This window comes from Alligator mississippiensis, chromosome 1 (assembly GCF_030867095.1).
Source record: "Alligator mississippiensis isolate rAllMis1 chromosome 1, rAllMis1, whole genome shotgun sequence".
In the NCBI taxonomy this organism is placed as follows: Eukaryota; Metazoa; Chordata; order Crocodylia; family Alligatoridae; genus Alligator; species Alligator mississippiensis.
In genome coordinates this window covers 215,171,351-215,190,913 of record NC_081824.1, presented here as the reverse complement: position 1 = coordinate 215,190,913, position 19,563 = coordinate 215,171,351, and the positions used below count along the sequence as shown (strand labels likewise).

Below are 19,563 nucleotides of genomic sequence, written 5' to 3'. Positions count from 1 at the left end.
GTTTACCAGCTAGTTCTGGGAATAAAATGCATTGCATGTATGGATCACTTTCAACAGAAATTCAAGATCTGTAATAATGTGGAGTTAAGTCCCCTTTTTTATGTTGTTGTCCTAGTTGCTAATACCCCCTAGCAAAATCATACAAAATAATCCTTTAACCATAAGGCACTTTACTATCCTAGACAAACAATGCAGGCAGTAAATATATTGAGCTATCTCCAATACTAGTAGCTGAACAGCACAAATACCAATATTTCTTAACACAATATTTCTTAATTTCATTACCTCCAGGTATCCAGCAAAGCTAATCCCTTATAACCTTTGAATTCTGAGCATGATCCAGAACTGCTGGACTGATCAAGCAATGAGACCTATAAAAAACAAAATGCAAGGTGTTCTTATTTAAGATATTCAACACATTTTCTGCTGTTCAGAAAATCATAGGAAACTAAGGTTGGAAGGGATCTCACATAGTCATCTAGTCCAGCCCCCTGCTCAAGGCAGGACCATCCCTAAATAAACCATTCCAGCCAATTGTCTATCCAACCTGCATTTAAAAGTGTCCAAGGATGGAGAGTCTACAACTTCTCAAGGTAGCCTGTTCCAATGCTTAACCACCCACATAGTCAGAAAGTTCTCCCCAATCTCCAACCTAAATTTCTCCTGCTGCAGCTTGAGGCTATTGCTTCTAGTCCTGTCCCATGTGGCCACAGAGAACAGCCCATCTCCATTTTCTCTATAATTACCCTTCAGGTATTTGAAAACTGTTATTAAATCCCCTTTTAGTCTTCTCTTCTCCAGGTGAAATAACACTAGTTCTTTCACCCTTTCCTCATAAGTCTGGTCTTCCAGGCCCTTCATAATTTTTGTTGCTTTGCACTGGGCTCTTTCCAGACTGTCCATGTCTCATATTGTACTCCCTAAGTTGGTGGAATTCCCATCCATCTCCAACAACTAGACTTGCAACCAGTAAGTAAAGGGTGGGGGGAAATTGCTCCTCCTGGACTCATCAACATCTGGAGTTCTTTTCCTTTAGGACCAGTATGTCCCAGATCCTACCATTCTCTGCTGCTGTGAGTCAGCAATAAGCCAGAAGCTCCTTCCAGGGCTGTGTCACCTAATAATATGATGGGACAACAGGAGAACCCTACCAACAGGAGAGCTTGTGTATAGAAACTCCAAGCTAACTCTCAAGGAGACCTTGACTCATAGAGTCTTGAAGACACATTACCTAGAATGGCTGAAGTGTCATTACCTAAAATACATGGTATTTGTTATATAGATCCCCTGGAGAATTTAACATTATGTTTTGTATGTTGTACTTGATGTCAATTAGCTCAGAAACATTGGGCTAGCTCAATTGTTGCAATAACAAATCAGCCAAAGAGGTAAAAATAAACTTAATAAGATTCATGTAAAATACCTGCTGGATACTTCACCTTACAGTGGATCAAACAACTTTAGCTGGAAGTAGAGAAAACTGCATGAGGTGGAAACCAATCTTCTCTTAAGGCCAGTAATAAGAAGAGAAACCACAAACATGTAAAAAAAAGATAGAGAAACAGTATTATATAGAGTGTTGCCAACCTTCACAGGTTTAAAGCCTCAGCTCCTGGGGTCAACTGATTAAATGAGTATCTACTTTTTTTCATGTGGGCTGCTAACTTTCACAATTGCAAAAAAAACCTTGAAAACATGACTCAGATGTGTTCTTCAGGCTCAAAAATCAGAAAACAATGAAAAATTAATATACATTTAGCTAAAAAGATGATGAGATTTTTAACAAAATATGGAAGTCCTGATTTTTTTTAAGTCTGATTCATCATTTTTGAATATTTGGGGCTATTAACACTGTATGTGTTGAATTAACAATTAGTGGTTCCACAACAGGAAACAAAATTTATAACAATATAGTTGTTTGCAAGGATAATGAGACCCCCTCCATAACAGGATATTCTACTGGATACCAATATGCTTCCTTTACCCATCAAAATTATTCTGACATCACAAAGGGGAGGGATAGAAGACTAAATACAGCAGTTATGGGGGACATAGATTTTTAGAGATATGCTGGAAGTATAAGACAAACATTTTCAAACAAGGTAATGTGCTGGACAATGCTGCAGGAGATGTTGCAATGCTTGCATACTGTAGGCTGCAAACTCCTGCAGTGATGAAATGTGTCACGAGCAAAGGTAGCCAAATGTGTACATGCTCTACTGATACTACACTATTGGAAACTATGTACCAGCAAGTTAAATGAGTAAAATTTGCTAGTGTAAACATGGCCTAGGGTGAGGCACTTGAACCCATATTTATATATATGGACTAACTCAGAGGTGCTGAACCCATGTGGCCACAGAGAACAGCCCATCTCCATTTTCTCTATAATTACCCTTCAGGTATTTGAAAACTGTTATTAAATCCCCTTTTAGTCTTCTCTTCTCCAGGTGAAATAACACTAGTTCTTTCACTGGGACAAGAACAGAGCTATTAGCTGTATCATTCTGTTGCCAATGTTGTATTTTCAAGTGTTTTCAGCTCAGGCACGTATGACTTTCAGGGGTGTCTTTCTTTCTTCTCATCCAGTTTCCCAGATGGGTTGACTAAGGAACAAGAAGATCAAATGACATACACAGAGGTCAAGTAGTGAGTCAGCTTCTCAGCCCAGTGACTACAGTAGAATGCCTATTTGTAAACTATAATTTTTAGTGTGGTAGAACATAACTTTAAAAATGAATATATGGGAAAATACACCCACATATGACAAACATGCTCACACTCTATCAGCTTTGGGTGGACGTTCTGTTAGTCAGAGAGGAGCATCTGTGCAAATCTTGTTGTTGTTGTTGTTGTTCTTTGCTTCTCTAGACATTTCATCAAATGGTCACTGAGTCAGAATAAGTGGGTTTCTCTATTAAAGTCTGTGTGGAGGCTGCATTCCAAAGCACTTGGAGGAATTGAAGATAAATATCCCTCCCCAGAAAATCAAACCTCTTTCCTAAAAACTAAATACAACATTTATGAAGACAGCTCCTAAATGAAGACTTGTTCGATGCTCATTTTGGGCTGAAAAGCAGATTGGGGAGGGTCTTCATTCTGGAGCAACAGGGTACAATTTAATTCATCATGGTCTCAGTTGCGCAATGTATGCATTTACCATGTTTAAGAAAATATCAATGTATAAGTAAACTGATTCTAACAGCAAGGAAATGTTAAGCAGCCAGCTTAACCTCCAGCCAGAAGACAATGTACTGAAACTCTGTAGAGCAAGAACCATTTCTTTGTTCTATGCTTATGCAGGACCCACCATGATGGGTTTATGGTCTATGGCTGAGGCTCCTAGAAGCTGGGGGTGTATCCGGGACACTGTTTTGATGAGGTCAGTTCATAACACTGCTTTGGCAGTTAATGATGTAACGCAGTGGTGCTCAACCTCTGCCCTGCAAGCCAGATCTGTCCCACATGGCCATCTTCCCACCAGTCTGGAAATTTAGCAGTGGGGAAACAGTGGTAATGTTAATTGCTGGTCTCCTAGTGACAGACCTGTAGGAAGCTCTGTGGACTGGATAACGTGGTCCTGTGTGGTACATCATGCCACCATCCAGTAAGGCTAGCACACAGAGCCACTTTGTAGCCAGATCTGGTGCACAGGGTCAAGCCAGTGTGTATCCAGATCCAGTGCATGTGGCCAAATCTGGCACGTAGGGTGGGCTTAGTGTGCAGCCAGATCTGGCATGTGAAGCCTAGCCAGCAGGCAGAGTTGTGCTAGCATTCTGGATTGCACCTGCAGACTGACATTGCACACAGACCATGTGCTAGATCAGGCCCATGGACCACTCCCACGTCTCTCATGGCCATAAGGTTGAGCACCGTTTTCATGGTCTAACAATCTGGTCCCTGCTCTTCTTCCTTCTTCCCATGTGTCAAGCATGGGAAAGGAGTGTTTTAAGGAACCAACAAGAAGGTGAAGGGAGGCTCCTAAGGAGTTATGGCATGAAAGACTGGAATGATCTATATAGGTATTTATACTGCACTTATCCCCATAGTGTCCAAGTGGCTTGGGTAGCTTTTGAGGTGTACATGGGCTCATCTAGCCTGTCGCTAGTTTCACCCCGCTAACTGGCAGCCCCATGAAGGAACCAGAGTTGGCTTGGGTTACATACAGTCTTCAAGATAAAGCACTCTTTTCTATAAAGGAAGACGAAAGTGGGTCCTGGGTGCAGGACCAATAGTCAAGGCCACACCGTTTTTATATATATATATAAACTGTGTTACCTTTGAGACATATATATGTTTGCAAAGATTTTATGTTTTAAAATTTCCAATCTAAACCCTAAAGCGTCACTAGCCAGTATACATTGGCAATGCATAGGGGGTGCACCCAGGTGCGCATGCACCCCCTGAGATTGGCTATGCACCCCCTGGAATCACCAGCTGCAAAACCGGAAGTGCACTTCCAGTTTCACTGCTGGCTCAGCAATCAGCCACTGGGGGATCCCCCTTTGTCAGTGATCTGGTGCCCCTCAGACCCAGGAGGAACCAGTTGCCCATGCCACTTTACACTCAGAGTTGCTTCACATAACAGGCCATGTGTGTGAATGTGGCCTCTCTGTGTGCAGAAAGGTAGCAGGCGGAAAAGGGGAAGTCTCAAAGGTAACATAGCAGCAGAGGAGAGAGAGCAGGACAAACCCAAGGCAGGTGACAGCTGTAGAGAACCAATATATACCTCAGCTAATCTGTCCCCATCCTATCCATTCATTAGCATCCTCACAGCAAGGGATACAGGCGGCTTACTCATCCCCGTCCCCACTCCAGGTAGATAGTCCACCACAAGTCTACAAACTGAACTGATGCACTGACACTCCAGCTGACCTTGCTTTATGGTTGCAGGACTATGTCCTTGTTAAAGCTAAGTAGTGAGCAATTTCTATTCAACTTTGAAGGAAATGACAAGTAAAATGCAAATACTATGGCTACGCATGCTTATTTTTCAATCTGCAAGTCATGGAAATATATATATATATATATATATATATATATATATACAAACACATTCAGTGTGGCCCTCCATGTTGCAAAGGATGAGTTTCCCTCATGTATTCTACAATGAAATGCGTGAACTAGTTTTTGAATGAGATACAGTCACGTTTTATGCAAAGAACAGATCAGCCCAGTGACTAAATATGGGCACCAGATCTAAGTGCTAAGGGTCAGAATCCAAGACAGTAACAATGTGCCCTGGAAATAAGGTGATATGTTATTGCTTGAAAAATAAACAGCCCCGTAGCTTACATCGGCTGAATGAAGAGCTGTGCTGCACCAGGTGATGAAATGTTCCCCATCCTGTAAGAACTACCTCCAACATATATGTAAATACCATGTGATCCAGTGCAAAAACAATGTTATCTGTTCAGTTCCCTACCACCTCCCTCAGCCCCACCCCATTGTACTAGCTTTACTCTTCATTCTGGAGATTCCCCCCTGCTCAGCAATGTTGCTTCCCAACCTCACAGTTAGTTCAGACCAATCTGTCAAAACTACAGCCATAGTTTTTCAAGCCCTAGGCCACCAGGGACAGGCTGAGATGACAATGGAGTGTTTGCCATGACCTACCTAAGCACTTATATGACATAAATATTAATGGATTCTTCCCTGCAGCACTCCTAAAAGGTAGGAAAGTATTTTTTTCCCTTGTCCAGGCTTCCTCTTCTGGCCTGGCAGAGCAACCTGAGGCAGGCTGGGCCAGGGGAGAGATGCTCAGATGCTCAAGCCTGGACTTTGCTGAAAAGTAGGCAACAGACTTTTTTTTGCATAGGGAATTAAGACATAGTTGTTTGAATTGGCCCTGTCCCAGTCTAATAGTACCATTCTGGTAATGGCCTACGGTAAAATACTACAAGCAACACGCTCAACTCAGAGCACCTAGTTCCTGATTTTCATGATCCGTATACCCAGGCGGTTAGGGTTGATGTCTAAGAAAAGCTTAGATGATGAATGAATAATAATGTTGAAATATAGGATCATCACAAGAACAATGCAAACTTCAAGCAGATACAAACAATATCATTATTGCCATTACTTAGAGCTATTTAGAGCTAAAAACCTGTTTGGGCCAGAATTCTTTGGAGGTATGTAATGTGCAGAGTTCTGAGATAAAACAAAGGAATTAAAGCTGCTAGGAGATTTGATAATGACAATGAGGGACTGGTTGCAGCCTGCAGAAACCTGAAAGGAAACTAGAGAGTGCAGGAATTAGAAGGCATTGCTATGACAACAAAGTAAACCACCCCTAAAGAGAATAGAAAATATGTACAGCAAAGCCAGAATCATAAGGAAAGAAATGTGTATTTTAAAAAGGAGGTGAATGATACATTGCTTTGAAAGCAAAATGATGCATGACTTCTTACATGTTTTACTTATGTGCAGTACATCTTCATTAAAAAACATGCCTTAATGAGTAAAAAAGAAATTTTCCCCAAAGTACCACTTTGCCCAGTGTGTAGATTTTCAAATGATCCAGAAATATCATACCATTCAGATCTTTATTTTAACCCTGGATTTTGCCAGGCTTGAAGGCAAAATAATGTTCTGTAGGCTTTTTCTAACCACAATTAATGTTTACTTTGTAAAGTTAACTTTTTTTTCTCTAAATAATGTTAGCCATATAGAAAGTAGTCCTTTTTATTTATATTCAGAGCAAGTTGGACTTAAATTCTGTGATGCACTGGAGGCAAATATCTGGCAATTCTTCAGCAGCTGCATTTGAGTGTAAAAGCCAGGAGGGTTGGTTTTGTTCTCTTCTGGTGAATTCACAAAAGAGTGCTGAAGTCAATAGAGTAGTCCCTAGATATGTGCACTGCTTCTAAATCTGTAGTTGGAACCAGGGTAGATTCTAGACAGAAACTCAACCATGAATAAATAAAAGTTAAAGACTTGGTCCTCATTCCAGCAGCAACTCAGTTGCTTTAACTTTGTCAAGTTTTTCTTTGGTACTTATATAGCCTTGTTACCAGCCTACCTGAGCTCCTCACAGTCTTTAATGTATCACCACACCTTTCAGAACCAGGGCAATGCTATCAACCCCTTTCTGCCCTTGGGGAAGGACATGGAGGTATACAGAGACTAAAGGGTTGTCTATGCTGCCATCCAAAAGTGCAACAGCAGCTTGTGCAAATATATCCAAGATAGTCTTAAAGGAGTCAGCTCAAATCCTGATGGCAATACAGCCATGGGAGCAAGGGCCTCAACTCAGGCCAGATTCCCCAGTATTCATCCAAGTTTCTGTCCTGCCATGGGCTACATTGTTATCAGTACTGGAAGTAGCTAATTTAAACCTAGCTGAAGTATGCCTATAAGAGCTGCAACCTCACCTTGACTGCAATGCAGACCCCTACTAAAAGCCTTGCTTGCAAGAAGTTTCTGGCAGGTACTTTCAGTACCTCTGCTAGCAGTATCTCAGGCACTTACTCTCCTTCCACATGTAAGAAGGGGTCAGAAATCAACCTACTTTAGCCAGCATAAGTGGAGGCGGAGGGGGAAAAAATGCCAATTTTTCAATACTCTAGAAGGGAGTGTTTGTGAGACATTCCATTTGATAAATCCATAGCGTGGCATGAATAGAAGAGGTGTTTTACCAGGCACTGATTGACAACAAACCTTTCTAGGGAGACCAATAGAGTAGAGGTTGGCTCACTAACATGTACTACTGAAAACAAAAATATTTATTAATAATTTACTAAAAAGAGAGATGCGACTAGGGAAACACACTTAAAAGTTTGACAGGCTTTCTTCTGCAAAGAGTAATGAAAGGAGATGCTACTGTCACATGATGCAGAGGCCCATAAAGTATGAAACCTTTCTAAGGGTTCTTGATGAACAAACAGAGCATTGTGACTTTAGTTTCAGTAAGGAAGGATACAAAAACATGTCTGTCAGTTGGGATTTTTAACAAGAAACCTTTTACAAAAAATATTATTTAATGCTTAAGTCAAATCTAGAGCTAGTGTGAGTCAGTGATTCTCAACCAGGGTGCATTGCATCTTGGGGTGCCATGAGATCCTTTAAGGGGTGCTGTAAGGATGTCATACAATGTTCACAGTTACGTGTGCAAATATGATTCACAAGATAAACACAAAGATTTCAAATAGGAATCCAGTGTCCAAAATGTTCTGACCTGTTGTGGGCTTTCTGAGTTCTTTGCCACAGAAGAATTGCTCTATTATTTTTCTGTAATCAAAAAACCAAACACAAACTAAGAGCTCACATCTTCTGTGATGCGTCTTAAGCCTATGAAGATTGAGAACTACTGGTCTAAGTTAATAAAAATGCAAGTCACCCAGCAAGAAAATATGGAAGCATATTGTAAGAAATAGCAGTTCAATTGTAGAAAAGAGAAGTACTGTACAAAAAAATGCCTGTTAAGAATACTGGAGTCCATGGGAAGATATGGGACAGGTACCAAGTGGACAAGCACTACAGATGAGTTCTTCCTATCTACTGTAAACATGTGGGAATGTTGGAAATGAGTCCCTCAAAGCAAAGGAATCAGGGAGTGGGTAAGGGTGAGTGACATCCAGTTCCTGGAATGTGCATGCACAGACAGCTTTTGCTATTGTTCTCAAGATCTGGAATAGTGTTGCACATACAATACATTTAAAACTGTCTCTTGCAGAATTACTTTTGTTCTGTAGAGAGACTTTTACAGATGTGAGTTATAACCTGGGGCTGAAGGAGCCCTTGTTAGAGGAGAAGTGATACTTGATGCTTTTTAGGGGAAAAATAAAGAATGTTTATTTAGGCGCTTATCTACATAGGACATTTTTCCAGTTATACTGGTGTAATTGTACCAATGCAGTTAGACCACCAACGTAACGTCCCATAAGGACATTCTTATCCTGGCATAAGAGGGATGCTTATAAAGGAAAACAAAAAGAGGATTTTCCTACTCTGAAAGGAAAATCTGATAAACAGGGTTACAACAGCTTAAGTACAGCAGTTTCACATTTTGCCCTTCTTTATACTGATATAACTTTCCTGGATAGACAATGCTAAGGCTTAATAAACAACACAAGATATCACCCCCAAGTTTAACTGTCACAGTACTATTGTATTCTCAAAGGGCCTGATCCAAAGCCTGTTGAAGCCAATAGGACTCTACTTACTTTGATGTCTTATGAGAAAAGGTCGGAAGAAGTGGGATTATTTAGCCTGGAAAACAGAAGACTGAGGGGGGGATTGGATTACATTATTTAAATACCTGAAGGGTAGTTATAAGAAGGATAATGGTAAATTACCTTCTATGGCCATAGGGTAAAGATAAAGAAGTAACCTCTCTCTCAGTCACAGTGGACTGTTTTTCTAACACAACAGTCTCTGGGGCAGTTCTAGGCAAGGTTAGCCCCCAAATTACTGCACTGCAACTGTAGCAAAAGAACAGGTTAGGGGCTATTTAGAAAAGCTGGACATATACAAGGCCAGGGGGCCAGATAGGATACACCTGAGGGTACTGAGGGAGTTGATTGCAGAGCCACTGGCCATCATCTTTGACAACTCATGGCAATCAGGAGAGATACTGGACAACTGGAAAAGGACAAACATAGTGCCCATATTTAAGAAAGAGAAAAAGGAGGATTCAGGGAACTACAGACCAGTTGGCCTCACCTCAGTCACTTGAAAAATCATGGAGCAGGTCCTCAAAGAATCCATTTCTAAGCACTTGCAGGAGAAGAAGGTGATTAGGAACAGTCAAAATGGATTCACCAAGGGCAAGTCATGCCTGACCAACCTGATTGCCTTCTATGATGAGGTGACTGGCTCTGTGGATACGAGGAGACCAGTAGATGTGGTATACCTTGACTTTAGCAAGGCTTTTGATATGGTCTCCCACGACATTCTCCCTGGGAAGCAAAGGAAGTCCAGGTTGGATGAATGAACTGTAAGGTGGATAGAAAACTGGCTGGATCATCAGGCTCAGACGGTAGTAGTCAATGGCTCAATGTCTAGTTGGCAGCCTGTATTAAGTGGAGTGCCCCAGGGGTCAGTCCTGAAGCCAGTTTGGTTCAATATCTTCATCAATAACCTGGAAGATGGGATGGAGTGCATCCTCAGCAAGTCTGCAAATGACATCAAGATAGGTGGAGTAGTAGATAAGGTGGAGGGTAGGGTTCGATTTCAGACAGACCTAGACAAATTGGAGGATTAGACCAGAAGAAATCTCATAAGATTCAATACAGACAAGTCTAAAGACCTGCATTTAGGATGGAACAATCCCATGCACTGGTATAGGCTGACTGGCTAAGCAGCAGCTCTGCAGAAAAGGACCTGGGGTTACAGCAGACAATAAGTTGAATATGAGCCAACAGTACACCCGTGTTGCCAAGATGGTTAACGACATACTGGGCTTCATTGATAGGAGTGTTCCCAGCAGATCAAGGGGAGTAATTAATTATACCTCTCTATTCAGCATTGGTGAGGCCACATCTGGAGTATTATGTCCAGTTTTGAGCCCCCACCATAGAAAGGATGTGGACAAATTGGAGAGAGTCCAGGGGAGAGCAACAAAAATGGTTTGGGGTTTGGGGCACATGACTTCTGAGAAGAGGCTGAGGGAACTGGGCTTATTTAGTTTAGAGAAGAGAAGACTGAGAGGGGATTCAATAGCAGCTTTCATCTACCAAAGAGGATGGAGCTAGACTGTTCTCAGTGGTGGCAGATGACATAACAAGAAGCAATGGTCTCAAGTTGCAGGAAGGGAAGTTTAGGTTAGATATTAGGAAAAATGTTATCACTAGGAGGGTAGTAAAACACTGGAACAGGTTACCCAGTGAAGTGGTAGAATCTCCAACCTTGGAGGTTTTTAAGATCTGGCAAGACTAAGCCTTAGCTAGGATGATATAGTTTGGGATGGCCCTGCTTTGAGCAGAGGTTTGGACTAAGTGACCTCCTGAGGTCCCTTCCAATCATAATTTTCTATGATTCTATGATCCTCTCCAGCTGGTCATATGGGTACAATCCTAGCAATGACACACTTGTACCAACACAAGGGTACCATATAACAATGAATCCTTACTACCCAGTAGAGGTAAAACAACACACATTGTTTATGTAGATATCCCTTTCAAGAGGCCATCTTCTTTCTGTATTGGCTTATAAAACAGAGTTGTCCTTTGCAAATCCAAACAGCTTAGTCTCTCTAAAGAAAAAGGGCTTGTCAGCATCCTATTCTCCACTCCTAAAATGCTTTAGGAACTATTTCTGAAACCTGTGGAGCACCCTGCTCTTACTGAAATGAACAGCAGTCAGCACCTTCCAGATTCAGCTCCTGAATCCAGCAACTACGGTGTGGAAGCATGAAGGCTTGGAGGCATTTCAAAAGGGGAAGTTTCAAAAAGGTAGCAGCTGGTAGCTCCTAATTGTCATGTATGAACCAGTTAAAAATGATTAAAATGTAGCAAACCAGCTCAAACTTTAAGGCTTTCATCCAGAGCTAAAGTTGGAGCAGTTTGCTACATTTCAATCATTTTCAGCTCCTTCATACATAACTATTAGAACTACCAGCTGCTGCTCTTTTGAAATGTTCCCCTTTAGAAAAGGTTCCAAGCCCTAGTGTGCCTGTACCCTAAATCTTACCTAGCTGTTACACAGCTCATGTTTCCTGCTGTTTTATGTGACTGAAATTTAAATCATGACCTCAGAAGATCTAGTTTAGGTTTAAGAGGTGCCTTCACTTCATGCTACAGCTACTGCACCTATGACAAAGGATGTTTAAACTGATTAGACAAATAACATTTTACTAATGACCTTTGTTTTCAGAAGTATTTTGAAGTAAGCACATATGTAAAGGATTAAAACAAACAAACAAACAAAACCCACCAGCCCAAATCCTTTCCCAGCAGTTTCAAGAGCATATGCAAGTCAGGAAGTAAGTAGAATTGCAAGAAAGTTTTTTTATTAAATATGATAGCTATCTTCTATCTTACTGTCACTGACCATTATGGTATCTAAGGCTGACATCTACAAAGCTATTCAAGTACCTAATACAGGGGTGGGCAATTATTTCAGGTGGAGGGTCCACTTACTGAGTTTTGGCAAGCCATCGAGGGCCACATGACAGGCCGCCAGGGGCAGATAAATATTAATTTTCTAAATTTTTTAGGGGCCCCGTGGGCCAAATAGAATGGCCTGGCGGCCTGAATCCAACCCGCGGGCTGCATTTTGCCCACCCCTGACCTAACACTTTTTTATCTTCCATATTGTTGGGTTTTTGGTTGTAGCCAGGTTGGTCTAAGGATATAGGCTGGCAAGGTTCTTTGGGTAGTTATGACATCTTTTATTAGATGAACTGAGTAGCTGGGGAAAAGTCCTTAGCAAGCTTTTGGGTGACTGCACCCAGAGGGCATGGCCCAGCTGCAGCTGACAATGCAGGGCCTGGTGTTTGGGAATTCAGCAGAGGGAGCGTGGTCATATTAATGGCTGCTACTCCCCTGCCACCAAATTCCCCACCCCATAGGGAGCCCCATGGGCCAGATGCCATGACTCCATGGCCACACTGGGCCCACAGGCCAGAGGTTGAATGCCCCTGCTATAAACTGTTTTATGGCATACTAGATAACAGAGGTCACTTCTGGCCTTATAATGTAAAATCATAATTTAGTATTGCCTCAGAAGAGTAGGACTAACTTAGATAATTAAGTTAAAAAGGTTTCACAGAGACTATGGAATTTAGAATCTCAAGCCCTAAATTTTCCCCCTAAATTTTGATGGGGAATGCTCAAGTTTGTTCTGCAACACTTTTGAAGCTCCTGGTCAAAGAACTGCTACATTAGTTCACCTTAAGGGAATTATGAAGCACACAGGATCTGAAAGATTAAGGGAGTGGATTTGCCCATCTCACTGCCAACATGGTCCTTTTAGTGCTTTCTGATCTGCAGAAAGCCTTTTGCTGTTAATGTCTGAGAATAATGGAATTACAGCCTCAGACATATTCCTCTAAGTCTCCACTCAGTTCCCTGAACAAGGACAATGAGTTCAGTACAGCTTCAGGCATATTCCTTTCAGTCCCCAGTCCAGTTGTCCAGATGGAAAGAAAGCATAGCCACTATGTTTCCTGAAGAGAACTGTTTCACAGTGGGTGACCTGAGAATGGTCCTGGTGTGAGGAGAGAAGTGCAGAAAGCAAGAAAAGAAAGAAAAAGCAGGGCTGAGTCACAACATTTGATTGAAATCTCTGATTACTCATCTTTGCTGAAATTCCTCCTTTCCAAATGTCCTGCAACAAATTCATTGCCCTAGCAATAAGTGTCAAAGAAAACAATGGGCTAGCAATTCTACTTCTCAAGATTATTGCTGAGACTTCCAGATCACTGGGGCATGCATAATGAATGGGTTTCCTGCAATTACACCAGTAAAGAGCCATATGGCTCAGGTGTTAGCATTCTTTCTCTACATCAAAAGCTGTAAGATTTGTAAGACTGCCACAAGAATACCTTCACTCATGCATGTTCAATAGCAGCATGTTAGTATGGTACATGTGGCTACTGCAGTACAGTACCATTCTTATTAAAAATTCTCTCACTGCTTCACCAGCACTGCAAGTTATGTTGGGAGCCCTGGCATAGACAGGTGGTTGGTAATAACTGCCATTCAAGCTACCATGTCATATACACATACTCTGAAATTTAAAACATTGGTGTCTGTCTGTGCCAGCAGTCTTGCCATTGCTATCAACCAGCTGGAGAGTTGAACAAGTCAAGGACTCAGATGTTGACTCACTCACTAGTGGCTGTCTAGATGGAAGTTAAAAATATCGTAATCTTTTCCAAAAGAACAAAGGATAACTGTAGTTTTGATCCCCTGGCCAACATCTCCCCTCTGTGGAAAATAGGTTCTGTGTTAAACTTTCACAACTAAACCTGAAACCAGCTATATTTGTTTTAGGTTTTGTTACAAATCTAAAGTTCAAGCCAAGTTTGCAAAGCATGGGCCAAGTTTCAAGCAAATCTAGGCTGACTTATGGTTTTGAGTGGAAACCATACTCAATTCAGTAGTTTCACAGGGGTTTGTCCTGAAACCAGGCACAATCTAACAGATTCAAGATGAGTATTGTTTTGAGATTTAGGTTCAAACTACATCAGAGCCAAAACCATCACATTTCCTCTAATATCCAACACTGTAGTGTCCTTGGGGGAAAGAGGGGCTGGAAGAGGCACGCAAGGAACACCACAACTGCACACTTACTCAATGCACAATCAATGCCAATATGCCACTATAAAATCATTCCATTTTACACCAGCCAGAAAATGAGCCCCAAGTTATTCCTGCAATAAACTCTATGAGAATTTTTGTTATAGAAGATACTGCATAAACAATACAGTAAACCATACAGTTGTATAAACCAGAAAAACTGTTCTACAGTTGTCCATTTATTTCTTTCCTTTCTTCTAATGATTTTTTTAAATCTCTCTCTGCTGCTTTAATACAGTTGCCTTCCTATCAGATTGGAAACAAAAGCTACAGTTGTCTCGTATCACATGCCACAAGTTACTTGCAGTGTAGTAAGTTGAAATACTGTTGGGAAATAATTAGTAATACACTAATTTCATTTAAAGATAGGGCACTTTCCACAAGATATGCATATTGCTGCACTATCTTCAAAGTTGCTCTCATCCTGTTCAACACAGATGTAGGCATAGAGCTTTTGTCCACTTCTTGTCTTACAAATATTCAAAAAAAAAAAAAAAAAAAGAGGAGGAGGAGGAATAAAGCCTTTAAAAAACATGGCAATTATCTTATTGACAAATTTTCCCACAGCGGCCAATGGTTTATAAAGACAATCATGAGCAAGTCTATCAAATTAAAATAAACAAGAGTAACATGTAATCAATTCTATTCCCTTAACAATTTAACATTAACATCCACTTCTAGGATTATTTCATGCTACAACATATAATGGTTTCACTACATTTTCCACACTTCATGTTATGCCTACCAAGGCTAATGCCAAGCACTATGCCACGGAGTAGAAAGGTTCTAATGTTTTGTAGGTCTTCATGAGAAACTCTAGACAAATGAAGATGTTAGCATATGACAGCAGTAAGTGTATGCTGCGGTACTAGGGCAAACAGCCCTTAGTACAACAAGGAATTTGGAGCGTGCTTGACTTTGGCTACCCTCTGGGCGTGTCTACATGTTCATTAATGCACTGTAATTACAATGCATTAAGTTTAGTATCTGTAATGGCAGGTACTAAATGCACTGTAATCAGTGCTACTGCACGTTAGCACAGATTAATGCTTTTTAGTAACATTAATGTGCTGCATATTAGTAGACTAAATCTACTGCACGTTAGCACGATTTTTGAATGGCGCACTAATGCACAGTAGAATTAGTCCAATGTGCATTTAGCATCTCTTGTAGACATGTCCTCTCAGTGGTGCCACTGGCTTTGATGGGATTAAATACAGGATACAGCGTTAAGATCATATTTAAATCTTTGTAGGACCAAGATCACTGGCTATTAATACAACAAATAGAAAATAGACAAATAATACTTTGCACTTACAAAGCATCCTCCAGCCATTGATCTTAACAATGAAGTAGACTAAACGTCATAGAATTATAGTGTTTCATCATGTAAAAAATGGGACTGAGCAGGAACCTTTGTGCAGGATGTCAAAAAACCATCCTGACACGTGGCTTTAGGAAAGCAGTTTTCCAGCTGGCATAGAGCAAGCAAAGCTCCTTCAGCCATGTATATTCCACAAGCCATCAGGAAGCCACAGGGAAGTTTGCCTGTTGGAGCCAGACTCCTGGAAACGTACTGTTCTCTGTAGTGGTTTCAATAGAAAAGAAAATCTGATTGCAAGGAAAATGGCCTTAACATATGAGCTGTTCTGAATAATTTTTCCAGTATATATTTCCCCCTCCATTTGCTGGAACAGCATGGCTCAAGGGGCAATTCATTCCCAACAGAAGGGTAAAATTAAACTCTAGAGAGGAATTTATGTAAGCCTGAAAGCACTTACTGGAATCTCCAGTTGCTTTAGTTTCATTCCCTCTCATAGTGACTTAACCTATCCAATAGGTCATAACTACTACCTTTATACCCTCATCAGAGCCAGGGAGGCAGGTTTTCTCTGTGCGCTTCCCCTCCAGGTGGACATTTCTGCTCTTAGGTCCACAGCTTGGGTTCCACCAGAGAAAGATGATTGAATCTCAGTGGGGAACAGCCCTGTGCTGCCAAGAAATGTGAGTATCTCTACTCACTGCCAGACAGAAGGCAGTTCGGGTTGGTATTCCTTTATTTATCTTTCCCAAATTTACACAGCTACATGGTCTGTTAAATAGTAAGTTATCCAAAGTGAATAAAGTTTGGGGGGAATTTCTCAATGTTAATATCGGTTGCCAAAAACTCCAGGGCAACTTGAATGTTGAACTACTTGAGCAATGTGCTAAATTCATCTCTGGCGTAATCCCACCAAAATCAATTACATGCCACCAGGCGTAAATGTGGTCCTTTCATGCTGCATAGATATGCCACTGGGTACTTCTGCTTTTCATTTAAATATTAAGTAGCCCTCTGCAACAGTAAGTAAGTTAGATGACAAAGCTGTTTTGATGAAACCTTTGCAACAAAAACTAAAAAAACTAAAAAAAGTGTAAAAAACCCCCACTACCAGCTGAGATGCTGCTGGGTGACTTTTCTTGTTTTTATTATGTTATGCCCTCTGGGATATATATCTAGTGCCTGTTCCATTTTCCATGATAGGATAATGCATGCAAGGAACCCCATAGCTTTACTATAAAATACTGCACGCCAAGGGCACCCAATGGAAGTAGTTGGCCAGCTCTAGGCATGAGGACTTGGACTGTAAGGAAAAACAGGTGAGCTTAAAATAGTGTGGAATTCCCCTCCACCACCTGCTCTGTGGAGCACACAACATATTTGTTGATTTATAAATGAAGCCCACCACCTGAACATCTGGAAATTGTGTATAGACAAACTACACCATTCACAAAATAATAGAACTAAAAATTAGTTCTAAAGTATTTCAGTTCCTACCATTGAGATGATTCAGAGGTCAATTAAAAACTCGGCCAGATACACTATAGCCTTAGGCTTGTGAAAAATAAAGCTTCTGGCAGGATTTTCAGATGTTCAGCTACTGAAAATGCCCTGCCATCAGTCTTGTAGTCTTCAGCTCCAGAATACAAAGACATTGGCTTTTGCTTTCTGTGCTTGCCAGTGCTTCCAGGTGATTTTCAACCACAGTGCCAAACATTGCAGTATTCTAGCCTTGGGCTACCAAGGTGCGAATTACTGTGATGAGGCTTGTATAAGATCTTGCAGCCTCTGGGCAATTCATAAATGGAAAATGTATTTCATGCTATTACAATTCTCTGGGAACCCAATAGCATAATATCCCCAGACTGCAAAAAGTAACAGCAAGTCAGGCAAATGCTCTTCATAGAAACCACATTTCAGCCTCAGTCAGTTACTTGGGATGTTTCTCTCTGCCTATCAGCATCACCTCTGTCTTATCTGAGATGAGCATAAGGCATGTATATCCTTACATCTGTCTGACAGGAGGAAAGCAAGAAAACCACAGAATCCGGGTTCAGTGAAGAGGTGATGTAGATCTCAGTGACATCTGCATACTGCTAGTCCTGCCAGCCATACTATCTCATCATCTTCTCTAGTAGCTTCACTAACACATTGAGTAAGAGACTCCAAAGGCCACATGAAAGAAATGTAAAGAGCAAGAATAACTTTTCAAAACTTTTAAAGAGAAAGAATAGCCCTGAGTAGTGCCTCCATCATTTCTGCAAGATTCTACAGGCAAATTAACAAAACCACAAAGTTAATGGTATCAGACAGTGATGATGATTAATAGACTCAGCAAAGACTACAAACACTGTATCCACTGTTTGAAGACCAGTCATAAATAGCAGTAAGATCCCCCAACTATACCACACTCAAAATCAATCTGATAGAGATAGAGAATAACAGCAAACCCAAGATGTAGGTGGTGCTATCCCCAAGCAACTTTTTCAGTAACCCTCTCCCAAATCAAAATGTTATCCCTTGTGGCAAGGCTCTTGTCTCCAGGAGAAGCTCTTTACAGGACAGTTAACATGGGCTCTTACTCAGGTGTTATCCCAGCCCCAACCTGTCCACACAAAAAAACCTGAATTAAGCAGTGCTGTACACCAAGGCTAACTGGCACAGCTGGAGATATACGAGTAAAAGTATGGATTCTTCTTTCACTTGGACTGGTTGTATTAAGAATGCAAGCTAAATCGCTCCAGCACTGCTAATGCTCAAAGCCTCTCCATGATTCCTCCCATATGTCCTGAACAGAAGAGTTCTCCCACAATTCACAGGGGGGGAAAATCAGGCACTGGTTTACCAAATAAAAAAAAGGGAAGAAAAAATAAACTACATTTTTTCTGAACCAATTTTCTGATTTTTGATTCAGCCACCAAACTGAACAACCTATTATTAACCCAGCCCTCCACAGAAGCATGTAGTCCATGTTTTGTGCTTCCTCCTTCTGCTACCTACATTACATAGACTAAGGGCTGCAGGGAGTACATACAGGAAGCCCCATCTCTGTCTCTTTGAAGCAAACCTACAGTAGTTCCTTAGAAGCCCAGTTTTATTCAGTGTTGTTCATTGTGTGGGAACCACAGGTCTGAAGCCTCAGTACAGATCCAGTTTTCATGTTAGGCAAGGTGCACAAACAGGCATGGCACGGAGAATGAGGAGGGCTCAAATTTCTAATCCCAGCTCTGTCAGTGATTTATGAAGTTTAGGCAAATTACTGAATATTCATGTCTCAGTTTCCCCTGCTATAAAATGAGAATAAGCTTCATCAAATGGGCAGACTGCAGTGAGGAACTGTGAATCTGCACAGTATGCTGAAAAGAAATGCTAATTATTATAGTGATAGAAGTTATAATTTAGAGATGCTCTCTAAGGACTCTGAGGAAGTTGGCACATCAGAAATGGTCCCTCAGTTAAGTAGTTAGCTAAGGAGAGACAAAGGGTCTATAGAGGTTCCCTACTGCTCTATAATTAAAGTTTGTTTTCATAGGTGGAAGGAGAAAAAAATTTGGTGGGGGAGGAGCCTAAGCACACGGAGAAGGAAAGTTTGTGGGGGGAGGTGGGGAGGGGAGAAAATGGGGCTGGGGCTGGGACGGGGACTGGGCAGGGATTGGGACAGAGTGGAGCTGAGCCGGGTCCAGGATTGGGGGTGTGCCCATGAGGCCACCCTTTCCCCCAGGCCCAGAGTTGTTGCCCGGCACCAGCACCTCCTGCGCCAACGAACCCACTGCCCCCCAGCCTGGCTCCGGCTCCAGCCCCGGCCCCGGCTGCCTCCTTGCGCTGACTCTGGCCCCACACTGCCCAGTGGGGCCTGGAGTGGGGGGCCAGAGCAGGGTCAGCCTCAGCTGCATTGCCAGGCCAGAGGGGACGGAGCCCCTGAGAGTCCCACGCCTGCTCCACCAGGCCCTGCACAGCTGAGGCGGGGCAAGGCAGGGCATGGGATGGAGCTATGGTTTG

At 41.7% G+C, this 19,563-nt stretch overlaps 1 long non-coding RNA gene across 1 annotated transcript in view; it reads right to left on the bottom strand.

Annotated features, from left to right (window-relative positions):
* Nucleotides 1–285: 285 nt before the first annotated feature.
* The window catches only part of LOC109286491 (uncharacterized), a 31,834-nt gene continuing 12,556 nt past the window's right edge, over nt 286–19,563 (bottom strand). The window contains exons 3-4 of the long non-coding RNA XR_009461658.1: nt 1,424–1,506; nt 286–371 (exon numbers count right to left, since the gene is read on the bottom strand). This is a non-coding gene — a long non-coding RNA (uncharacterized LOC109286491). The remainder of the gene's footprint in view (nt 372–1,423; nt 1,507–19,563) is intronic.